The 26,139-nt window shown below is 52.8% G+C and overlaps 1 pseudogene; it reads left to right on the forward strand.

The window, feature by feature from the left end:
- LOC101075525 (receptor-type tyrosine-protein phosphatase mu-like) overlaps positions 1-26,139 on the forward strand; it is a 43,375-nt pseudogene that overhangs the window by 5,956 nt on the left and 11,280 nt on the right.

Below are 26,139 nucleotides of genomic sequence, written 5' to 3' on the forward strand. Positions count from 1 at the left end.
GGAACCAGCGAGTCAGGAGGAACCAGGAGGAGTCAGGAGGAGTCAGGAGGAACCACAGGAGTCAGAGGAACCAGAGGAGTCAGGAGGAACCAGAGGAGTCAGGAGGAGTCAGGAGGAACCACAGGTCAGGAGGAACCAGAGGAGTCAGGAGGAACCAGAGGAGTCAGGAGGAGTCAGGAGGAACCAGAGGAGTCAGGAGGAGTCAGGAGGAACCGAGGAGTCAGGAGGAGTCAGGAGGAACCAGAGGAGTCAGGAGGAGTCAGGAGGAACCACAGGAGTCCAGGAGGAACCACAGGAGGCAGCAGGAACCAGAGGAGTCCGGAGGAACCAGAGGAGTCAGGAGGAGTCGAGGAGTCAGCAGGAGTCAGGAGGAACCAGGAGGTCTCCAGGGGCCGATGCAACATTGATTACACGGTTTAACTACAGCCAAACTACTATAATAATGTTATAATAATGTTAATACATTAAGAGCTGTGTTCTAGACCAGTTTATTATTATTTATTCATACTTGATGCACAAACACTCACAGAACTTCAATACAAAAGGAATCAAATGTTTCCTGAATAAACTATTACGTGAACAATTTGCAGCAAACTCCTAATTTTAATCAGAGACCTGACTCCCCCCCCCCACTCTCCCCCCTCCCCCCTCCATCTCCCCCTCCTCCCTCTCCCCCCCCCCCTCTCCCCCCTCCCCCCCCCCCCCCCCCCCCGCCGGTGTGTAAACCTCCCCGATGTGCTGCAGCTGCTTCCTGTCACGTTCCTCTGGTAATGGAATTACCCCTCTGCTCCGCCTGTGTGTGTGTGTGAGCAGGCTGTGATGTGATTGGTTTTCAGAGGGCAGGAGGGTCACCTGTGATTGGTGGCCAGGTGAGCAGGGCGCAGGTTAATGAGCGAGCCAGGCGTAGCGACACGGCCGCCGGTGTCGCTACGCTTGACTGATCCATGTTTCTTTGTTGCTATTTGTTGGTGAATTGATGAGTTCACTCGCTCATCGATGTCTTCACTAAATCTGGATCCTCACATTTTAAACAATTACCACTAATTAGTCCCTCTCCCCCCAGAAGGTTTTTATACCAAACTCAAACTCTGACCTTGTGCAACAACAAGGTCTCCAGCTCAAAACTGGCCTTGTGCTTTGGTTCTCACCTTGTCAGTCCGCTCACAAATCTTCATCAAATCATTAAAGCCACAGAAACAATCAAATCTCCTGGTCTGAGCGTGGAGGAGGAGCTCCGGGGGGGTGGTCGGTGTCTCCTCTCTGCCTCTCACCTCATCAGTATGTATCGTCCTCACTCCTCTCCTCTCCTCTTGCTTTTTCCCTTTGCCATGATTAAAATTCTTGTTTTTCTAATCGATTTTCTTCAGGGACCATTGATCTGCTGACACACACACACACACACACACACACACACACACACACACACCACACTGTGCTGGTAGATTTAATTGATCTGTGTGTGGAGACATGAGGCTCCTCTGAGACTTGAGATATTCTTTGTTCCATCATGGTGAAGAGTGTGAACGTGCGGGATGTGTGTTGTGTTTGTGCGCTGAAGGCTCAACACGTACATCACACATGCGTGAACACACACTCTAACGGTAGTTAAACACACACATGGACGACAACATCTGGAAATGGTTTGAAAGCATCAGCTGGACGCCAGCAGCTCCTGTTCCCCACCACTGAGGCCAGTGGTGACACCTGAGCACACACACACACTGAGGCCTGTGTGTATGTGTGTGTGTGTGTTTGTGTTTCTACAGATCAATAGTGTCTTTGTTACCGTTATACTCTCCTTCCTGTCTGCAGGCTCATCCTTCGTGTTTGTGAACACATCTGGCCATTACGGGGGTCAGCGCGCTCAGCTCATGCTGCCGCCGCTCAAAGAGAACGACACTCACTGCGTGAGCTTCCTGTTCTACCACCGCCGCGGGTCCACGCCGCCGGTGCTCAACATCTACATCAAAGGTAGCACCCCACTGGTACTGGGCCACACCGGTGCTGGGCCACACCGTGCTGGGCCACATCGGTGCTGGGCCACACCGGTGCTGGGCCACACTGGTACTGGGCCACCGTGCTGGACCACACCGTGCTGGGCCACACCGTGCTGGGCCACACCGGTACTGGGCCACACCGTGCTGGGTTTGTGTACCGTCACTGGAGTGCTATTTTAGCTCAGATGAGTGTTTTCCTGCAGAGAACACGGTCTTCTTGGAGTTCCAGTGTTTAATGCTTCAGGTCCTGCCTACCACATCTGGAAGGGGGTGGAGTTAGCTGTGTCCACCTTTTGGCCTAATTATTACCAGGTAATGTTCCTTCTCTCTCTCTGTTTTCTCTGTCTCTGACACACACGAGCAAAAGGAAGGAAAGCTCAAAGTAACAACATCCACAATAAAAAAGAATGAAGGGAAAAGAATGAAGGCAGGAAACAGAGGAGGACGCAGATAGGTGGAGGGAGAGGAACTTCCTGTTGTGGGGGCACCAAGAAAGTGTGTGTTGCAGTGCTGATAAGGGTGTGGAATGCACAGCTTCACACACACACATGAAACCTCAGGGGCACCTGCATCAGGATCTGCATTCAGTCAGTAACAATGGAGAGCGGTTTGATGAGCGTGTGGATGTGTGTTAGGTGGTGCTGGAGGCCGTCAGCACGGGTCAGAGAGGAGCTGTAGCCATCAAGGACATCACACTGCAGGGACACCAGTGCAGTGAGTACACACACACACACACGCACACACACGCACACGCACACACACACACACACACGCACACAACAGGCTCCTGTTGGTTTACTGTGTTTGGCTGCTTAATTGAGTAACATTGTTAAAAGTTGAGCTTGCATCAAATCAAGGTCAGTGTGTTGTTTGTGTGTGTGTGTGTGTGTGTGTGTGTGTAGACAGGGGAGCTCATTAAAATATAAATTGATTAGCATAGACTTTGATCCATCCATCTGTTTATCTACCTGCTTGTCTGAAGGCTTTCATTTTTTATGGTGCTTTGTGATGCGAAACACACACCACGCCGCGCGCACACACACTATGGCCTATATGATCTATATTCTGATTAAAGTACATTTTTCTGATGATGTCATCAACGTGTGACCCGTGTCTGTGTGTTCAGTGGGACGCCTCACTTCCTTCACATTAAGGGTGTGGAGGTGAACGCTGGGCAGACGGCCACGTTTCACTGTACGGTCAACGGGCGCCCGCAGAGCGACCTGCTGCTCTACCTCCAGGTACGATCACCATCACCATCACCATCACCATCACGATCACGATCACGATCACGATCACGATCACCATCACCATCACCATCACCATCACCACCACGATCACGATCACGATCACCATCACCATCACCATCACGATCACGATCACCATCACCATCACCATCACCACCACGATCACCATCACGATCACGATCACGATCACCATCACCATCACCATCACCATCACGATCACCATCACCATCACGATCACGATCACCATCACCATCACCATCACCATCACCACCACGATCACCATCACGATCACGATCACGATCACCATCACCATCACCATCACGATCACCATCACCATCACCATCACGATCATCACCCATCACCCATCACCATCACCATCACCCATCACCCATCACCCATCACCCATCACCATCACCATCACCATCACGATCATCACCCATCACCCATCACCATCACCATCACCATCACGATCACGATCACGATCACATCACCATCACCATCACATCACGATCACGATCACGATCACGATCACCATCACCATCACCATCACCACCACGATCACCATCACGATCACGATCACGATCACCATCACCATCACCATCACCATCACGATCACCATCACCATCACGATCACCATCACCATCACCATCACCATCACCCACCACGATCACCATCACGATCACGATCACGATCACCATCACCATCACCATCACGATCACCATCACCATCACCATCACGATCATCACCCATCACCCATCACCATCACCATCACCATCACCCATCACCCATCACCATCACCCATCACCATCACCATCACCATCACGATCATCACCCATCACCCATCACCATCACCATCACCATCACCATCACCATCACCCATCACCCATCACCATCACCATCACGATCACGATCACCATCACCATCACCCTCACCCTCACCCTCACCATCACCATCACCATCACCACCATCACCATCACCCATCACCCATCACCCATCACCATCACCATCACCACCACCATCACGATCACGATCACGACCACCATCACGATCACCATCACGATCACCACCACCATCACCATCACATCACCATCACGATCACACCCATCACCATCACCCATCACCACCATCACCATCACCCATCACCATCACCACCACCATCACCACCACCACCACCATCACCATCACCCATCACCCATCACCCATCACCACCACAGAACGATCCCTGATTGATGACTGGTGTCTGCAGGGCATCGGGGGGCGTCAGCAGCCCTCAGCGACACCAAGCCCGGGAACTCTCGCCTCGTTATGTGGCCAACTTTAACGTGGAGAACACGACCAAGGGCGACTCTGGACATATCGCTGCATCAGCCAATCAGAGCGCGGCGTGGGCGTGTCTTCCTATGCCGAGCTCACCGTCAAACGTGCGTCCGACGTTCTGTTGATTGTCCTTTGTGTCTTTCTGAGATTTGAGTCACTCATTATTATTATCAGTTAATTTAGAAATAGCTTTAACATGTTTTAACATTGATGTTCATCATTTTGTTTCTTTCATTTGAAACTTAATTGATTTTTTTTTTATTTTTTTCGATTATCTTTTTCTGCAGCCACATTTAAACCAGATTATAGTATTGATATTTTCTGATTAGCATCACAACCGTAACATTTTTATGAGAGACCCTCTGTCCCTCACCCGTCTGCATCTCTCTGTCTGTCTCTCGTGTGTGTGTGTGCGTGTTGTGTCCGTGTGTGTGTGTGTGTTATTAAAAAGAAGAATCAGTTTTGTCGAAGAGCTTCTGTGGTGTGAAGATGAATCACTCCACAGTCAAAACCTCCCTCTTCCCTCTGGCTGCTGTCTGATGCTCCGTTTTAATGATGCCCCACTAAATGAGCAGTTTTGCAGCGAGACGGCGATGAAAGCTGACTGCATTCTTCACTTTCATCTTCTCTCCTTGATAGGGGAGAAGAATTCTTCTCTCACGGACAAAACCTCTTTTAAATTCTGGTTTTCTTGGCGAACATAATTCTAACCATAACAATAATTCGGTGACCGATCACCTGTAATGATTTACGGTCGCTATAACAGCACTATCATCTATTTACCTCCGTGTACGTCTGAAGGAGACTTTCTACTTCATCCATGACCGTGTGTGTGTTGTGTGAAAATGTAGGTGTGTGTGTGTGTGTGTGAGATGAAGTGGGTCAGAAGGAAGTAGAGCAGCACCGCCGAGGATTTTGGGTAATGGAATCCAGGCCTGCTGTGATTTGCCGAAGGTCAAAAATATTAATTAACTCGTTAACTCCTTCCCCCCTTCGTAAGGCTTGTGAACCTGTGTGTGTGCGTGTGTGTTGTGTGCGTGTGTGTGAGATCTGACCCTGGTTCCATCTGTCTTACAGAACCTCCTGTACCAATTGCCCCTCCTCAGTTGATAGCAGTCGGCGCCACCTACCTGTGGATCCAACTCAACGCCAACTCCATCAACGGTGATGGACCAATCATTGAGAGAGAGGTGAGGTGTCGATTCCTGGTGGGTTTAGGTTCTGGTGGGTTTTCGCCAAGGTTCTTGGGAACTGTTCCTGGGAACTGGTGACGTCATATAGAAGGTTCTGGTGCTCCTTTGGTTCTTATTGAAGTCCTGATCTGCCATGTTTTCACATCTTGATGAGGCTTCAGAACTCTTCAGTGAAGCAGTTTGTTGTTGACGGTCGTTCCGTTCCTCGGTGATGGCTCGGTGAACGGAACATGGATCTGGTTTCAGGTGGAGTACCGCACGCTGTCAGGAATGCTGATCGACACCACGCCAGTGGATAAGCCCACACACAGATTGGACATTTGGACCCCGACACGAATACGAGATCAGCGTGCTTCTCACCAGATCGCTGGATGGTGGAACAGGAAGACCTGGACCACCTCTTAGGGCCAGAACCAAGTGTGCAGGTGAGTCAGGTCACATGATCATGAGGATGATGATGGTGATGAGGATGTATGCTCCTGTGATGCTTCAGTGGAACCAGCTTTCTCCATTCTAGTGAGTTCTTGGTGAAGGTCTGTGAGGGTCTGCGGAACCTCTGTGTTTAATAATGAATTAGCATCTCCACCAGACAAGCTTCAGGACTTAGTGCCCACTGAGTCGACTCAGTGTGGTGTCTCCTGAACAGGAGTGCTCACGACCCGTGTGTCCTCCTGGATCCTGAACTCTGAACAGAACCACGCTTTAGAACGGATCTATTGGCTTGGGTCATGTTAGTAACAGTCTTTAATGTTCTTCAAAGTTCTGGTGGTCGTGATGGCTTTCCAGAACATGTGACTGGATGCTCCGATACGTGAGACATGCATGAAGGTCCACGGTTCTAGTTGGTGCCCCCCCCCCCAACACACACACACACACACATGCAATGAAAATAAAATACTTTCTTTCAGGACAGAAACCACAATCAGCATCTGTGTGTGTGTGTGTGTGTGTGTGTGTGTTGTGTGTGTGGGTGGGTGTGTGTGTGGGGGTGTGTGTGCGTCTATATGCACTTGACTCAGCGTGTGTGTGCAAGCGTGTGTGCTTTAACATCCATTAAAGTGTGTGTGTTGTTTGTAGAGGCTTTTAGAAAATACCGTATGAATATTTCACCCGCTTGCTCTCATCTTCTCTCTTCACCTCGGATTTTCACGCTCGGTTCGTCCATCTGCTCACGTCTCCTCCTGGGTTTTTATCCGTCCATCTGTCCGACGGCGCCTCTTCGACACACATCCATCATTGTCTCAGCTTCGACAGGGAGCAGCTGGGCCTCTTCCGGTTCTGCTCCCCGACTGCCGTCATGGACGCCACCGACGTTCTAACCCGAACCCACGGCCACGACCTCGGGCTCATGTCCGGTCGCACCACTCTCCGAAATCACCTCGGATCTGATCCCGTGGTGGGTTCGGACACCGATGCTGGCGTTCCAGAGCAGGGGAGTGGACGCTGTGGCCATGGTGCCAGACCAGCGGGTGGACGCCAACGTTCAGCCCCCCCACTAAGGTCCGAGTACCTGGCGTTTAACGGTACCAACACCAGATTCCTCTGCAGCATTTCCACTGGCCGAGCCGGGTTTTTTACATTATTCACGGCCTTTCCCATCACGTGTTAAAACATCTGCAGGGTCGTTTGGGGCCCAAGCTGTGTGGCGGGGGCTCCGGGGGACGTTGGGCCGTGGCGAGCTCTTAACAGAAGGAATCTCCCGAGGAACACTGGCCCCCACCTACAAGACGCTCAGAACTGTCCAGCCTGCAGAGAAGAAGCTCCAGAAGCTGGTCTCCCCTCCCCTCGCGAGTCAGACCAAGAGGCTCGACATTTGCATTTGTTAGCTAAATAATAACTCCTCCAGCCTGGAGTTAGCAGGCCAGTAGCAGCACAGGTGTTCCCGCACACTCTACCAGGTAGTGGGGGGTGATCTCCTCCCTCAGCCACCCAGCGGGGTATCTGGCTGGAGCTCAGACCGTCTCTGGAGGGTTGTGGGAGAATTACCCCTGTAATACCTGATGTGGTTCTGGTGCATCCTGAACAACAGTGTGATGCGTCTGTTTAAACCGGTGCAGGTGTGTATTCCAGCTGCAGCTCCCAATCCGTCGTTACGGAGACCTTTGGAAAATACGCACGACTCCTATTTTTGTCGGATAGTTGAGCACGTCGCAGCAATCTGGCGCAGAGCGGCGCGCACGGGGCAGGAAGCCGAGTGCCGAGAGGAAATAAAACATCTGGAAATGGTTCCACATAAAACCAAATCACACGCAATAAATATTGGGAGTGGAGCTCATGGAATTAGCCATGCTAGAGGCACATGAATCAGGATGAAACGAACAGCCTCCACCTCCTCTGGATAGACAAACCTTTAAGATAAGGTCTTTTTCCCTGGCTTGTCGTATAGCCCGGCGTTAATATTGAGAGGACGTACATGCATTCCTTCACTGCCTGGGGCCAGGCAGGTGCTTCGCTGGCAGATAGAGCAGGCGCGCAGCAGTGTATTACCGGCACTAAGCTTCCCGTTTCTCTGCGGAATCCCGGGGTGCTTGTAGCTGTCCTCGATATCTGTGAGGTTCCACTGCTAGGCCGAGTCCCACAGTCCTATCGGCTCGATCCTCACACTATCCTTCCTCTCGTGGTTAATATCCAGCCAGATGACGGAGTGCTATTCTAAACGCCACTGCTGAGGCATGCAGCTGATGTCACGGGCTGAGGAGCCCCTGAGCAAGGCACCGGTCCCCGTTGCTCTGGTGCCTGTGCCTGTGCCTGGTGTGTGTTCATTACTGGTTTATAACCAGGATGAGGTGAATGCAGACGTGTGCAACTAGAACTGACTGTAATTGTGATTTTACAGCTGCAAAGCGCCTGTGTGTGTGTGTGTGTGTGTGTGTGTGTGTGTGTGTGTGTGTGTGTGTGTGTGTATGTTCGGATGTGTGTACACACGAGACACACAGACATACGTACGTGCATAGATACATGTATTTATGTCGTATTCTTGGCATTGATGAGCAGCTCTTCATTCATCCCTGAGGAAAGTGAAAAGATGTGACTCATCCATCAGTGCTCCTCCTCTTCCTCCTCCTCCTCTTCCTCCTCCTCCTCCTCCTCCTCATATTAAAGCTGTGATCTCCTGGAAATGAAAAATTAAACCTCTGCTCCTCTTAAAGTCACCTTCAAAGACTCCTCTCTCTCTCTCTCCGTCTCTCTCTCTTTCCCTATCTCTATCCTGCTTCATCCTCTCCCTCCATTTTTCTTTGTTTTCTTTCTCCTGTCTGTTATCAGCTCCAGACAGACTCAAAACCCTGAAAACCTTCGAACCTGGAGCGCCGAAGACAATCATTCAGCTGTTTGCCATCAATCACTGATGCTGTGTGGATCAATACTCACACACACACGCGTCTTATCAATACGAGTCCCCTCCAGTAGCACCCACAGAGCGTCCGCTCCCAAACGTTCCCAGCATTAAGGTCAGGCTGTGCAGCCAACTGTTTGTTCCACCTCACAAACTGGACCAGTATACCTGTAGCGCTGCCATGGCGACGTGTATTTTCAGCTCCCTGAGCATCAAACATTTTTCTCAAATCTGTCTTTTATCTCACGGTAAAACTCGCGAGCCTCAGTTATATCCAGTTAAAGTCCTGGACTGTGCATGTGTGAGTGTGTGCACGGAAAATGAACGATGGTAATTGGTGGCTGCTCCTCAGTCCTGGTCTGGAGCTCGGGCTTGTGAACTCCTGTTCAAACATGGACGTCTGTACTTTGAACTATTCACTTTGCATCATTGCTGCTGCTCCTGCTGGCTGAGGTGAAATGCATTGTGGGATATCCAGCTGTCCCAAGTCAGGCCAGTCACATGTATACTTGATAAAATGAGCAGAGCCAGTTTGAATGTTCCCTGATGACTTTTCACTTACTGAGAAATGGCTTTTGTCTCTCTCTCTGCCTCCCTCCCTCACCTGTCTACCCTCCCTCTCTCACCTGTCTCCTGCCTCTCTCTACCTCCCTCCCTCACCTGTCTACCTCCCTCTCTCACCTGTCTCCTGCCTCTCTCTACCTCCCTCCCTCACCTGTCTCCTGCCTCTCTCTACCTCCCTCTCTCACCTCTCCTGCCTCTCTCTACCTCCCTCCCTCCCCCCTCTCCTGCCTCTCTCTACCTCCCTCCCTCACCCGTCTCCTGCCTCTCTCTACCTCCCTCTCTCACCTGTCTCCTGCCTCTCTCTACCTCCCTCCCTCACCCGTCTCCTGCCTCTCTCTACCTCCCTCTCTCACCTGTCTCCTGCCTCTCTCTACTCCTCTACCTCCCTCCCTCACCCGTCTCCTGCCTCTCTACCTCACCTCCCTCCCTCACCTGTCTCCTGCCTCTCTCTACCTCCCTCCCTCACCCGTCTCCTGCCTCTCTCTACCTCCCTCCCTCACCCGTCTCCTGCCTCTCTCTACCCCCCTCTCTCACCTGTTCCCCTCCTTCTCTACTCCCTCTTTCCTCCCCTTTCTGTCTCTCTCTTCCTTTCTGTCTGTCCCTCCTCCCCCTCTGTCCCCCTCTGTCCCCCTCTGTCCCCCCTCTATGTGTCCCCTTCTCTCCTGTCTCCTGCCTCTCTCTACCTCCCTCCCTCACCTGTCTCCTGCCTCTCTCTACCTCCCTCCCTCACCTGTTCCCCTCCTTCTCTACTCCCTCTTTCCTCCACCTTTCTGTCTCTCTCTTTCTGTCTCTCTCTTTCTTTCTGTCTGTCCCTACTCCCCCTCTGTCCCCCTCTGTCCCCCTCTGTCCCCCCTCTATGTGTCCCCTTCTCTCCTGTCTCCTGCCTCTCTCTACCTCCCTCCCTCACCCGTCTCCTGCTTCTCTCTACCTCCCTCTCTCACCTGTTCCCCTCCTTCTCTACTCCCTCTTTCCTCCACCTTTCTGTCTCTCTCTTTCTTTCTGTCTGTCCCTACTCCCCCTCTGTCCCCCCTCTATGTGTCCCCTTCTCTCCTGTATTCAGACTCCTTCTCCCTCTCCTCCTCTCTCTCTCCCCCACTCTCCTGTCTCTCTTTCCTGTCCCTCCCCATCTCCCTCTCCCCCATTTCCCTCATTTCCCTCTTTCAGCGTCTTTCCTCCTCTCCCTTTGTTGAAGTTAGTTCTTTTGTTCTGGGCTGTGGTTGAATCACAGTGGTGATCCCACCGTGTGAGTACAGGTGCGAGGACTGTGATAAACAGCAGGGATGATGTCATTTCCTGTCGTCTGTAAACCCCCCTGATCTCGTGCTTTGTCAGATCCGATGCACGGCCCCCGGAGGCTCCAGGTAGTGGACATCCAGGCCAAACAAGTGACGGTCCGATGGGAACCTTTTGGATACAATGTGACGCGCTGCCACAGCTTTAACCTGACTATGCAGTACCACTACCGGCCAGCAGGGTCCCCCAGCAGGTAAGCAAAGTTAGCTGAAACTGGGAAAGGCCACTGGTTGTGGAAGCACTGAGAGGCCCTCACAAGCTGGGCCAGTGCCCTTACAGCCACCCCACCACCCCACATGACCTTGGTGTAATAGATAAGACAGGGAGGTGCTCAGGTGGTATCAGGTGACTCCTCTATCACCTGCAGGGAGACCACGAAGGACCGGGTCCTGGAGGAGCTGGTCCATGACACCATGAGCACCATTCCACAGCACACCGTTCATAACCTCCCACCATTCACCAACGTCAGCCTGAGACTCCTCTTGAGTAACCCTGAAGGATGGAAGGAGAGCGAGGAGCTGCTGGTGCTCACAGATGAGGACGGTATGACAGGAACAGGAATTTCAGGATCCTGAATCTGTTGTGACGCTCCAGGTCTCTAACCTTGCCTCTCCCTTCAGTCCCTGGTGCCGTCCCAGTGGATTCCATCATGGGCAGCAGCTATGAGCAGCAGATCAGCCTGAGCTGGAGGGAACCGTTGCAGACCTACGGTGTCATCCGCAGGTATGAGTAAGCAAGAAACCAGGTGACCATGACAGGACGTCCCGCTGCCTGTAGATAAACTCTCTAAAGTCTATCACTAAGATCCCGCCACAGACTCCATTATGATGCTTTGCTCCGCAGGTCTCCTACAAAGCTCTGAGCTCCTTCGATACAGAGTTTGACCTGTCCAATCAGAGCGGCAAAGTGTTTAAACTGGCCAACGAGACGAGCCAAGTCTTCACCACCTCTACCCCCTCCACCTACTCCTTCACAATAAGAGCGTCAACCATCAAAGGCTTTGGCCCCCCAGTTATCAGCCAGTTCACCACCAAGATCTCAGGTAGATTTCCAGACGGCGACGAGCCCTCTGACCCCGGTGGGGTCATGCGTGGCCAGCACGAGTGACGACTCCATCTTTGTTCTCAGCTCCTCTCATGCCGGCCTATGACCAGGAGGCTCCCCTGAATCAGACGGACTCCACCGTCACAGTTCTACTGAGGCCGGCCCAGAGTCGAGGAGCCCCAGTCAGGTACCACACACACACACACACACACACACGCGCGCGTTGGTACTCACACACACAAGCACACACACATTCATACACGCAGAAATGTTAAAATATTGAGCAGCATCAATCTTCTGCTTCATGCAGATTTGATGAAGTCGTTAAACATTTAAAAGGGACGTGTAGCACTTTAAAGAATAAAACTGCAGCTAAACCAAACTGTCACATCAAAGTCAACTTTTAAACTGCATCTCTCTCTCTCTCTCTCTGTCACACACACATTCTTGTTTCTTTGTGTGGGGACGTTTATAGTCCTGATAAGACCTGATCCGGACCTGAACTCGGTGCTAAACTCAACCTTAAAACCATGTCTGGACCCTCAAACTTACATACGTTTTGGGGCCAAATGTCCTCACTTTGCTAGCAAAATGATTATTTAGGTGCTCAGTATTTAGAAAGACCACACACACTTTCTCTTAGGCACTCTCTCTTTCACACACACACACACACACACACACACACACACACACACACACACACACGGTGAGTATGCAGGACTCTTTTATTGGAACATGAAGTCATCAATGATCTTCACTCTGGGGACAAAAACATCTGACCTGAAATTAGATGATCTCCACACAACAAAATGATTTTCTAATCACAAACTTTGTGACGATGCAGAGAAACACGTCGCAAATCCGATGCAACGTTCGAGGCTCCTGTTAAAATCCCGCCGTGCACATTTTCTGGTCTCGGTGGTCCAAAGACGGACGTCTGGCCGGCACTAGCTTCTGGACGGATCCGGTCGGATTAACGAGTGTTTGGTATCATAATGTGCTGCTGCTCACTGTTGGTAATGTGGCATCACACAAACACGCCAGGGTGTTAAAATCCACAAGCCTTTGTTGGGACTCAAAGCAAAAGTCGTTTTAAAGCCACACGTCAGCGCCCGTTTTCTGTGTCCCGAGTAGCTTCAGACCTACATTCAACAGAAAAGCTCTCACATCTCAAGTAAATTCATAAGTCCCAGATAAACAACTATTTCCAACGTTTCAATCCAACACACATTCACACACACACACCACAGGAGGTGGTAACCGCAGTAACAGTCGTCATGTCAACAGCTGTCTTCTCTTTCTCAGCTGTAACGAGGGATTTGGTTAATTAACTGTCAGCAGGCGGGGCTAATCACAGCCTGCTGCTAACATCCAGGATTAACAAGGGATTAGCAGTGTCAATCACACACACACACACGCACACACACACCACGCACACGCACACACACACCACACACACGCACACACACACACACACACACACACACACACAGACACACACACACACACACACACCACACACCGCACACACACACCACACACACACCACACACACACACACACCCACACACACACACCACTTTGTTGTGCTGCACTGATCTCCTTTATGAGCAGTACAAGACATCCACAATATGAATAATAAGGAATTCCTCCTCACGTCCGAGCTGATGACAACACAGGACAGCGAATGCCTCATTTCATCCCGATCAAGGCTTGAAGATTTCTCTCTTGCTTTCAGTCCACCTTTGTTCTGCGTCTCTGGGCCGCGGATCAACCAGCGGAGGTGTCTGCAGCGTGTCCGGCGGGCGTCTCTCCCGGTGGACATGCTGATGAGTGACATCTGGTCGCTATGGGATACACAGCCTCCCACACCCCCGATGGAAGCATTCATCCCAATCTGCCAATGTTTGGCTGCTGAAGTGTTCACCGCGCACCGCTCCCAGAAGTCCCATCTCCCACAAACACCCCTTATTCCAGAGCTCTCCTCACCTGAGAGCTCATCTCACGTCAGAGCTTCGCGCTAATTTAACTGTTCGCCAGACGAATCTTTGCTAGCTGCCATCGCTAGGCGCTAGTGACGCACTCTGGCTTATTGTCCATTCACATCAACCGGACTGCTCAGGTTCAAGGCGCCGCCGCCGCCGCTGAGGATGGCAACAGGACTGTGAGGCGTGGGAGGAAATGGCGCTCGTTGCTGATTGGTTTCCTCCATATACAGCGCGGCTCGGTCCAGGCCGCGAGCAACGTTATGGCGACGCGTTCAGGAGCAAGCGAGATGTCTCAGACTAGACGTGCCAATCATCCTAGGGGGCGTCAGGAAGGAAAGGAGCCTGACCTGGCTCTCCAGCCGGAGCACCCTGCCCCCCCCCCCCGTTCCGCTGCTCCCCCCCTTTTGGGTGTTTTGTGTGCGTCCCACGCTGCTATTGCCCGTTCCAGAGGCAGTCATGGGAGGAGAACCACCTCCACCTCAGAGGTTTGCACTGTTGTGCCCTGAGCCAAACGTGCACGAGCACATGCGCTTGTTGCCCGAGAGGGTGGAAATAAGTGTGTCAGAGCCAGGTCACAAGCTGAGGGTGCAGAGGAAGAAAGCCAAATCCAACCTAACTACCCTGTCTCTAATACCCCCTCTGCAGCTCTGCCCCCCGGATGGGCATCACACGATCCTGGGAGGGCAACAGGCCCTGTTCCCGGGGGGGGGGTGCTGAGAACCTGTGTTCCTCCGTTTGGCCATATGGCTGCCACCTACCGAGACGATTGGTTCCGGTTGGACACCCCATAGATGGCTTCTGTGATAGACATGGAGGAGACCCAACTCCACCACCTTTCTGGGATCGTGCGTGCTGCTCCGTGCTGCTCCGTGCTGCTCCGTGCTGCTCCGTGCTGCTCCGTGCGCTCCGTGCTGCTGCTCCGTCGCGCGTGCTGCTCCTCATCTCCGAGGAGGGGGTGGAACAGTTCAGCGCCTGCTTGGCTTCTCCCCGTCAGCAGTTAGTGCAGCTGTGTCCCGTTCCAGCCGTAAACTTATATGGACGGAACATCAGGAGGAGCAGCCGGATCTTTGTCTCCTGGGCTTGAAGGACAGCCAGTCACAAAGCAGCTCCGCCGATGCTGGGTGGAGGAGGCGGATGCTTCCTGGGTGGAGGAGGCGGATGCTTCCTGGGTGGAGGAGGCCGGACCCTGGGTGGAGAGGCGGATGCTTCCTGGGTGGAGGAGGTGGATGCTTCCTGGGTGGAGGAGGCCGATGCTTCCTGGGTGGAGGAGGCCGGACCCTGGGTGGAGGAGGCGGATGCTTCCTGGGTGGAGGCGGATGCTTCCTGGGTGGAGGAGGCGGATGCTTCCTGGGTGGAGGAGGCGGATGCTTCCTGGGTGGAGGAGGCCGGACCCTGGGTGGAGGAGGCCGATGCTTCCTGGGTGGAGGAGGCGGATGCTTCCTGGGTGGAGGAGGCCGGACCCTGGGTGGAGGAGGCGGATCTTCCTGGGTGGAGGAGGCGGATGCTTCCTGGGGTGAGGAGGCGGATGCTTCCTGGGTGAGGAGGCCGGACCCTGGGTGGAGGAGGCCGATGCTTCCTGGGTGGAGGAGGTGGATGCTTCCTGGGTGGAGGAGGTGGATGCTTCCTGGGTGGAGGAGGTGGATGCTTCCTGGGTGGAGAGGCCGATGCTTCCTGGGTGGAGGAGGTGGATGCTTCCTGGGTGGAGGAGGCCGGACCCTGGGTGGAGGAGGCCGGACCCTGGGTGGAGGAGGCCGATGCTTCCTGGTGGAGGAGGCCGATGCTTCCTGGGTGGAGGAGGCGGATGCTTCCTGGGTGGAGGAGGTGGATGCTTCCTGGGTGGAGGAGGCCGATGCTTCCTGGGTGGAGGAGGTGGATGCTTCCTGGGTGGAGGAGGCCGATGCTTCCTGGGTGGAGGAGGCCGGACCCTGGGTGGAGGAGGCCGATGCTTCCTGGTGGAGGCGGATGCTTCCTGGGTGGAGGAGGCGGATGCTTCCTGGGTGGAGGAGGCCGATGCTTCCTGGGTGGAGGAGGCCGATGCTTCCTGGGTGGAGGAGGCGATGCTTCCTGGGTGGAGGAGGCCGATGCTTCCTGGGTGGAGGAGGCCGATGCTTCCTGGGTGGAGGAGGCCGATGCTTCCTGGGTGAGGAGGCCGGACCCTGGGTGGAGGAGGCCGATGCTTCCTGGGTGGGGAGGCGGATGCTTCCTGGGTGGAGGAGGCCGATGCTTCCTGGTGGAGGAGGCGGATGCTTCCTGGGTGGAGGAGGCCGATGCTTCCTGGGTGGAGGAGGCCGATGCTTCCTGGGTGGAGGAGGCCGGACCCTGGGTGGAGGAGGCCGATGCTTCCTGGGTGGAGAGGTGGATGCTTCCTGGGTGGAGGAGGTGGTTTCCTGGTGGAGGAGGCCGATGCTTCCTGGGTGGAGGAGGCCGATGCTTCCTGGGTGGAGGAGGCGGATGCTTCCTGGGTGGAGGAGGTGGATGCTTCCTGGGTGGAGGAGGCCGATGCTTCCTGGGTGGAGGAGGTGGATGCTTCCTGGGTGGAGGAGGCCGATGCTTCCTGGGTGGAGGAGGTGGATGCTTCCTGGGTGGAGGCCGATGCTTCCTGGGTGGAGGAGGTGGATGCTTCCTGGGTGAGGAGGCCGATGCTTCCTGGGTGGAGGAGGCCGGTGCTTCCTGGGTGGAGGAGGCCGATGCTGGGTGGAGGAGGCCGGTGCTTCCTGGGTGGAGGAGGCCGATGCTTCCTGGGTGGAGGAGGCCGATGCTTCCTGGGTGGAGGAGGCTGGACCCTGGGTGGCTGTTCAGCCACTGTTCAGTACAGAACCACAGACGACCCTTCTCTACTGGATTGATGGGGTCCGAGGTGGATCTCAGTTCACGAGCCATTTAGGACTCGTGGACGGAGATCAACGCAGACTGTCACTGAAGGTTCGTCCTGTTCCTATGCAACCAGCAGCAGCAACTAATAACCCCACTGAGGAAAATAGATGGTTATTGCTTCGGTTCCAGAGGTTGCTGCTGCTGTAGATCTTCAGGCTCAGTCTGAGCTCACTGGGCTCAGCAGGAATGTGACAGGAACATGAGGAACACAGAGAGCACAGGTGATACACACCTTTCCCAATGGAAACGCACCAAACGGCATTATTTAGCCGATGTGGCAGCGGAAATACAGGGTCTCCAAAAAGGTCCTCACTCTACCACACACACACACCGGCGCGCGTTAGTGAGCATGGAGCTGAGTGATGCAGGTGACACACATCACCTTTGTGTAAAGGTGAATCAGACGGGGCCCAGCGAGCTCCGTGCACGGAGTTCTGCTCACCTGCGCCAGATGATAAATATCTGAAATATCGGATTATTACTGTTGGGGGCTTGTTGCCACTCCTCCAGCCATCTTTGCTTTCACTCCACTTCCTACAAATCTAAACTTCTTCTGTCTTTATGAAGTAAATACCAGGTGGTGGTGGAAGAGGAGCGCCCCCGCAGGCTGAGGAAGGGTACTGCAGAGATCCTGCCCTGCTATCCAGTTCCGGTCCACTTCCAGAACGCCACACTGCTGGACTCACAGTACTACTTCAGTGCCGAGCTGCCTACCAGTGAGCTGAAGGGGGCCGTGCCCTTCTGCGTGGGTCAGTCAGTCAGTCGTCGGGTCGGTCGGGGTCGTGTCGTCGGTCGGGCGGGGTCGGTCACACAGAACGACAGACAGACAGACGCTCAGTCAGTCCTTTTTGTGTTTTCAGGTGACAACCGCACCTACAGTGGCTACTGAATGCTCCTCTGCTGCCTCATAAAAGTTATGGGATTTACTATCAGGCTGTCAGCACCGCTAATGGAGTAAGTTCCCCCGTGGGCAGGTAACACACCTGAGCGCCCTCCCCTGTGGGACACCTGAGCTTCCGAGGACACAAACTCCATTTTCACGCTCCCGTTCTGGCTGTTCGTCACTGACAGTTTGATGATGTTGGATAAGATAGCAGCAGTCGTGTCTGCATGTGTCTGTATGACTGTGTGTGCACGTGTGTCTGTGTGCGCACGTGTCTTTGTTAGTGTTGTTGTTAAAATCCCATCAGAGGCACTGATCCAAAGCCCTTTTCCTTCTGTTTGTGTGTCTGTGTGTGTTGTTAAATGCCACCAGAGGCAATGATCCACAGCCATTTTCCTTCTGTGTGTGTGCATCTGTGCATGTGCATGTGCATGTGTGTGTGTGTGTGTGTGTGTGGTAGCTAATGTGTTAGCATTAGACCTGACAGGATACTAATTTGTTTCATTCTCTCTTCCAGGAGACTAAGATCGAGTGTGTGCGTGTGGCCACTAAAGGTGAGCGGATGTGGATTTTATTTTGAAGAATTACAAAATTACATTTGTTTTGAAATGTCACTTGTGTGTTGTTGGTGTTGTTATCTCTCTAATGTTAGCCTTTAGCGTTGCTACTTTGTTGCTTGGACAGATAATGTGGGTTAAAGCCGTAAAGAGATTAAACAATTTTAAAATAATTTTAAAAATCAAAGCCAAAAGGAAGCACAGCCAATGGAAATCATGCTAACAGCGGCCTAGTGGCTCTATTTAATCTGCACGTTTAAACCAATAGCCGTTAACGTTCTATGCTAACATTTACCAACTTTAACAGATGGAAGCCTCTCCCCTGATAGCCGTCTTTATTCTGACATTTACAGACACAAACAGATCAAACACACACAGCAGAATGCTATGCTAACACTGCACAGCTCACAGTTTTAGTATGAGTGTCCAGAGAGCTTTTAGCACTGCGGCTAAACCAGCTAAAACATTAGTATGTCCCTTGATGGACATGTAGGTTTACCACACACACCACACCACACACAAACACCACACAGTGCGTGACTGTAGTGACTTTAATTAGTTTTTGAGCACCGTTCTGCGGCTAACGACAGCAGACGCCGGCTGAAGGTGCCTGGCCAAGAGTGAGTGTAACCTGAGCACCGGTCGGGTGTCGACCGTGTGTGTTAACACGCAGCCCTGCTCACACAAATATTTATTGATTTATCTGAATATTTATTGATTGATACATGTAACGTTGCTCAGGGTGGTCAATAGATCGGTAGATTTACACGTGAGCTAAGAGAGACTCGGCCTTAAACTCTTCTCTTCTTTCTGCCTGCTGCTGTTTCTGCCTGATTGACTGACCGGTTGTGCACGACACTAATACGACTGTTTCAGGACTGTCGCTCTCTCTCTGCCTGTCTCGCTCTCTCTGCCTGTCTCTCTCTCTGCCTGTCTCTCTCTCTGCCTGTCTCTCTCTCTGCCTGTCTCTCTCTCCCCTGCATGCCCTCCTGGATGAGCAGCCGCTATAATCATCACTCAGCTCACAACGCCGTACGTTCGCATCGTGCCGGCGGCTGGCAACAAGCAGCTAACAGGTTAGCCACCGGCGTTGTTCACCGCTGATCGATCCGCTGATCGATCCGCTGATCGATCCGCTGATCGATCCGCTGATCGATCCGCTGATCGATCTGGAGGATCAGACATAATCAATATGTCCGCCCATCGATCACGTGCGGCGTGAAGCCACTCGCTGCCGCCATGAAAACATTAGAACATTTGTTTCAATTTGGGCTCACACTGGTACATGTGTGTGAAGGTGTGACAAGTGGTGCACACACACACCACACACACACACACCACACACACACACACACACACACACACACACACAAATCTCCTACTCATCATGACTGCCTGCAGCCCTGAAACTCTTTCACTTTCATATAAGAACAACTCTTTTGTTGCTCTCCCCCTCTCTCCCCCTCTCTCTCCCATTCCTTCCTCCCTCCCCCTCTCCCCCCTCTCTCTCTCTCTCTCCCTCTGTCTCTCCCCCCTTTCCCCCCCTCTCTCTCCCCATTCCTCCCTCCCTCTCTCCCCCCCTCTCCCCCCCTCTCCCATTCCTCCCTCCCCCTCTCCCCCCCTCTCTCTCCCATTCCTCCCTCCCCCTCTCTCCCCCTCTCTCTCTTCCTCCCACTGTCTCTCCCCCCTTTCCCCCCCTCTCTCTCCCCATTCCTCCCTCCCTCTCTCTCCCTCTCTCCCCCCCTCTCCCCCCTCTCTCCCATTCCTCCCTCCCCCTCTTTCCCCCCCTCTCTCTCTTCCTCCCACTGTCTCTCCCCCTCTTCCCCCCCTCTCTCTCCCATTCTTCCCTCCCCCCTCCCCCCTCTCCCTCCCCCTCTCCCCCTCCCCCTCTCTCTCCCCCTTCTCTCTCTCTCCTATTCACTCATACACAAACAACCAGAAACACCACAAAAACAGAAATCTTCAAAGTGGTGTTTCAATAGCCTTTAAACTGCCCGTGAGGGAGGATGACGATGATGAAACGATGAAGAAAGGTCGCTGGTGACACGTCTGACCTTGAGGAGGCATCAGAGAAACTAAATGGCAGCAGATTTAAACTGGAAACCAGTTTAAACCAGTTTAAATCTGCTGCAGGTTTACTCCTGGTCAGCAGCTAGACTGGTTAGACTGGTTAGACTAGTCAGACTGGTTAGACTGGTTAGACTGATCATACTGGTTATACTGGTTAGACTGGTTAGACTGGTTAGACTGGTTAGACTGGCCAGGCCGATTAGACTGATCATACTGATCATACTGGCTAGACTGGTTAGCCTGATCATACTGGTTATACTGGTCATACTGGTTATACTGGTTATACTGGGGGAGGGAGGGGTCTTCATCATCATACTGGTTAGACTGGTCAGTTCTGTCCTAAACTGGAGACCTGGACGAGGCTCCTGGTGGCAAAGGGAGATGGTTCAGGTGCCTCTCAGGAGCGCCCTCCTGGAGGGTTTCATGCCAGATGTGGATCAAAGCAGAGATCAAAGCAGCAGACGTGAGCTCACCTGCTAGCTTAGCTCCAGCAGTGGCTAACGGTTAGCATGGGTTAGTTCATGTTCACGTTGTGCTTCCAGGAGCAGCGACCCGGCAGCCGGAACCAGAGCAGGAGAAACAGTCGGACCACACGGTGAAAATCGCCGGCTCCAGCGCCGCCATCCTGCTCTTCATCATCATCTTCCTCGGGTCGTTCTGCTCATGAAGAAACGGTGAGACACACACACACACCACACACACACCCACACCACCTCCATGAGCAGTCTGGGTCGGTGTGCTGGGTTTTGGCCCGGCAGCCTCATTTTCAGCATCTGCGTGATGCTCAGGGGAGTTCTGAGGTCATCTGGAGGTCCATCTGAGCCCGGCTGGTGGACGGGGCAAGTCAGCACCACACGGGCGGCTCGGACTGGAATACACACACACACAGACACACACACACACCCACCAGGAAAATTAATAATGGAGCAGATTCAGTAATCGTCATTAAACTGCACATGGACCAACTTTACTCTGCAACATCAAACACACTTCCCACTGGATAGCACACACATTCATTTACAGGCACACAAACATGCACGCACACACACGCACACACACACACACACACACAGAAAAGCTCATGTATTTGCAGAACATCAACGATAAGAGAGAAATTTAGATGAAAGCAGTTTTTTTTCTTTGTGTTTTTTTTCCTGACTCGCCTCAAGCTGAATGGCTTCAGGCTACAGAGACACACATTTATGTAAAGTGTGTGCGTGTGTGTGTGTGCGTGTGTGTGTGTGTGTGTGTGCGTGCAGTGGTCTAGGCGATGGAGCTCTGATCTCCATCAGGTATTTACCAACTGGCTCTCTAATGAAGTCTTTTTTCCAAGGACGGGTGTTTTGATTTGCAGTCTGAAAGACGTGTGGTGGTCTCACACAGTCTCACACCTGTGTGTGATGGACACACAATGTTCTCCATCATGGCAGCTTACCTTCTGAGTCTGAGAGAGGACGGAGAGAGAGTCTCGCGTTGTGGTTTGATGTTTTTACAGCAATGCAGCAGAACCGCAAACGCGTGACCGCGTTGCTCCGAACGACAAACGGGCGCTGAGGTTTGTTGACACGTCGGCTGGTTGTGTGTTGCTTCTCCTGCAGATGTTCCTCAGGCTGAGAGGGTTGCAGAAGTCTACAGGTTTATGTCTGAATCACAGAAGAAGAAATAAGTGACATGTGGGGGAGGAGGGCAGCAGCGCCTCAGGCTGCTTTCACCATCCTTCATGTTGACCCTTACACACACACACACACACACACACACACACCCACACACACACACACGCAGAAGAGCAGGGTTCTCTGATGTCTTGTTTTTCAGACTGTTCTTATATTTATATTTCATTTTTTATTTTCCATTTTCAGGTCAGGTTTAAACTTTCCACACTGTGTGTGTGTGTGTGTGTGCGTGCGTGTGTGTGTGTGTGTGTGTGCGTGCGTGTGTGTGTGCGCGTGTGTAATTGGACAATGGATTTCTTTTTATCAACACTCGGAATGGAAAGAGAGAAAATATCATCAAGCTTTTAAGACAACCTGTGTGTGTGTGTGTGTGTGTGGTTGTGTGTGTGTGTGTGTGTGGTTGTGTGTGTGGTTGTGGGCATCTGTGTCTGTGCTGTCGTGCATTAGACTGTGCGTGATGGTACAGGGACGTATGAGAGGTTGAAAGGATGTTTTTAAAGATGCTACTTTCTCCTCTGCAGCGGGTGAAATGGACACACACACACCACACACACCCACACACACACGCTGAGCTAACTTTTTCTTCTCCAGTATCTTAATATTTGGTTCCTGGTAGCAGGAAGTGAAGCCCATATTGACTAAACTAGCGAGGAGGTCAACACAAACACTTGTGTTTTATCTCATCAGGAAGTTGGCGAAGAAAGGAAGGAAACTCTGAGCTCCAGACAGGAATGACTCTGATGGTCACCAGCAGCCAACACACCACCATGGTGGACACGCACACACACACCCTCAATGGACACAGTGAGCGCACGCACACACGCGTTATCATTAATGCATCATCTGCAACGATGGTAATAAATAACCATTCTGATGTTTGCGTGCAGCTATTTCGTCTCCATCCTCCTTCTCCCTGAAGACCAACACCATCAGCACCACAGTTCCCACCTCCTATTACCCAGGTACCCCCACAGCACCTCTCTCTCTGCTTCCTGCTCCTGTTGTTAGCGGCAGCCTCTCAGGAGCTTTAATTGGTGCCTCGTTGCCACCAGAGTCTGTAGGAACAGTTCAGGTAACAGCCATGTTCCTGATCTGACACCCAGCAGAGGAACTCTCCATCTGAGTGGATGTTGTTGGGCAAAATAGGTCCAAATTAGAATGTGGACACCCAAAGAAGTGTAAACCGACCAAGAAACGTGGAGCTGGTAACGAGCAGCACCGGACCCCGGACCATCAGTCCATGCTGAGGTGGACAGGAGGTCGTTTCCAGCCCTGATGGAGAGCAGCGCCCAGCTGTGTGTGGCTCTGCTGATTCACTGTCAAATGCTCTGCATGTTCTGACCTTCTTGTCTTTCAATATTTCCTTCACTCACTTTCTCCTCCTTCTCCTCCTCCTCCTCCTCCTCCTCCTCCTCCTCCTCCTCCTCCTCCTCTGCTGCTGATATCAGACCCCTTCGTCCCGACGGCCATCCTGGGTGAGGCTCCTTTGCTTGTTTTGCTTCTGCTGTGTGGTTTTTTTGGACAGAAGGTAAACGAGATACAGGAAGTGAAAGGAGAGCGGAGGTGGACAGAGAGAGAGGAAAAGAGGCAGATGAAGAACCAGAATGAGAGAATGAACTTGTCCATCCATCTCTGCTTGCTTCTCGCGCAGTCTTGTGTTTTTGTAACTTTACGCGTTTGATTTTTTTTAAATCTTTCTCCTTTTGTTCATTCCACCGGTTTGCCTTATTTTGAATGATTTCCTTTGGAATCGACTGTAGGCTTCACTCCATCACCGCATCCACCACCTCCCTGCGTGTGGTGTTGACCTCACATTTGTCTGTGACCTCTGACCTCTGCATGGATCCGACCCGGTAGCGTTCCGGATTGTTCTGTGACACCAGCTCGCCCTCCTCTCGTGTCGTGAACTCGTTGTGGATCTAGTAGAAATGTTTGTCCTGTTCCTCAGGTTTGCTCCAGCTTTTGTTGGGTCATGTGACCTCTGTAGAACGTGGCTCAGACCCAGAACCGCTAACGGTTAGCCTCCATTTCTTTAGCATATTCTTGATATTTTGAAAGGCACTTTTTTACACAGCAAACCTTTATTCCTTCACCCTGGCGCTTAAGCTAAGCAGCAGATATTAAGTGATGCAGTGGGTTGCTGCTAGGCTAAACTCTAAAGGTCAAAGGTCAGTTTGTCCTCTCTCCTCACGCTCAGGTCACCAAACCAGTTAGTTGAGCTGCAGAGCTCGTTAAGCAGCACTAGTCTGGAGGCCTTAGTCATGTCTAGCTCATATTAGCTGTGTGTTAGTGTAAAACTAAAGCTAAACTTGTTGATTATACCTTGTTTCCTCTTTCTTCTTCTCTCCTCTCTTTCTCTGTGTAAAGTGCCCATTAATGGTAAGTTGTTACGTTTGAGGTTGGGGATCATATTTTGGGGGGTGCATGGCCCACCCTCCCCCATTCTGATGTCACCATCACTTTTTATTAGACGTCATTAACACCCCTCCCCGTCCTCCCCATTCCACCTTCAACCATCAGCTCCCAGCACTGCTCAGCGCTCTCTGTGATTGGTTGTGATGTGCGTCCCGGCCGTGCCGCCGCCGTCTCTCACGCCTCCATCTCCTCGCCCTCACTGTGACTGGTTGGGCTGTTTTGAACAGAAGGTTTCTGATTGGTCCAGCAGCTCCAGGGCCAGCCAATAAGCACAGATAGACAGTCGAGCGCAGGTGTTTCCCAACGTCCTGGACTGTTGTGTGACGCTTGAGCCACCTGTTCTTTTCACACTGTTACTTCAGAGTTCACCCGTAACGTTCCACTCGAAACTTTCAAACGCATTCGACCAGCTTATTGATTGGTGGTTGCTATGGAAGCAGTGTGAAAACAAACTAGTGCCAGTCACAATCCTCCTCCAATCATGTGATTTGATGTCATGTGATGTGTGTCGTCATGGGAAACCAGTTACGTGAACTAGATTTCATTGTGGTACGGTTGAGTTTTTGTTTTATCCTTTGACTTCCTGTCTTTACAGGAGCTATAACTGTCACTGCATGTTCCATACATTTACTGGGATGGCAAAGATGGCCGACAAACGTCCTGATCGCCCCCTAGTGGCTGATTCCAGTATCAGCAGCACAGCTGTTAGCGGCTGGTCCCAAATCAGACTTTTCTTGTCCTGACATTGTTCCCGATGGTCGGGGTGTCGGTCTGATGGTAACTTGCATCCAGACGCCCCCAGCTCCGTTCAGCCTGGGAACATCGCTGATGGCAAAAATCGACAGGGACCAATCAGGAAGTGGAGTCACTGCCGCCATCTTTGTTTGGTGTCACATGAGGCCGTAGTTAGTGTGCGGTCACCTGACCGATGCCAGAATCACGCCCTTCACCTCCTCCTCCTCCTCTGCTTCCAGACGACAGCCACACCATGACCAGTGAGACCAGCAGCCTGGTCCAGTCCCACTACAAGCAGCGGGAGGCCGAGCGGGAGGTGGTGCCGTACCAGACGGGGCAGCTGCACCCGGCCATCCGCGTGGCCGACCTGCTGCAGCACATCACGCAGATGAAGTGTGCGGAAGGCTACGGCTTCAAGGAAAGTAGAGGTGAGGGGGGCGTGGTGGAGTACGAGGTAGGGGGGGGGCGTGGTGGAGTACGAGGTGAGGGGGGGTGGTGGAGTACGAGGTGAGGGGGGGCGTGGTGAGGGGGTGAGTGGTGGAGTACGAGGTGAGGGGGGCGTGGTGGAGTACGAGGTGAGGGGGGGCGTGGTGAGGGGGGGCGTGGTGGAGTACGAGGTGAGGGGGGCGTGGTGAGTACGAGTGAGGGGGGGCGTGGTGAGGGGGGAGTGGTGGAGTACGAGGTGAGGGGGGGCGTGGTGGAAGCCAGGTCTGCTCCCGTGGGGGGGGGGGCGTGGTGGAAGCCAGGTCTGCTCCCGTTGGTGGGGGGGGGGCGGGGCCTGGTGGCATTATGGAAGCCAGGTCTGCTCCCGTGGCGGGGGGGGGCGGGGCTTGGTGGCGTGGTGGAAGCCAGGTCTGCTCCTGTAGTGAGGGGGCGGGGCCCGTTATGGAAGCCAGTCTGCTCCCGTGGGGGGGGCGTGGTGGCGTTTGGAAGCCAGTCTGCTCCTGTGGTGGGG

This window comes from Takifugu rubripes, chromosome 10 (genome assembly GCF_901000725.2).
Source record: "Takifugu rubripes chromosome 10, fTakRub1.2, whole genome shotgun sequence".
In the NCBI taxonomy this organism is placed as follows: Eukaryota; Metazoa; Chordata; class Actinopteri; order Tetraodontiformes; family Tetraodontidae; genus Takifugu; species Takifugu rubripes.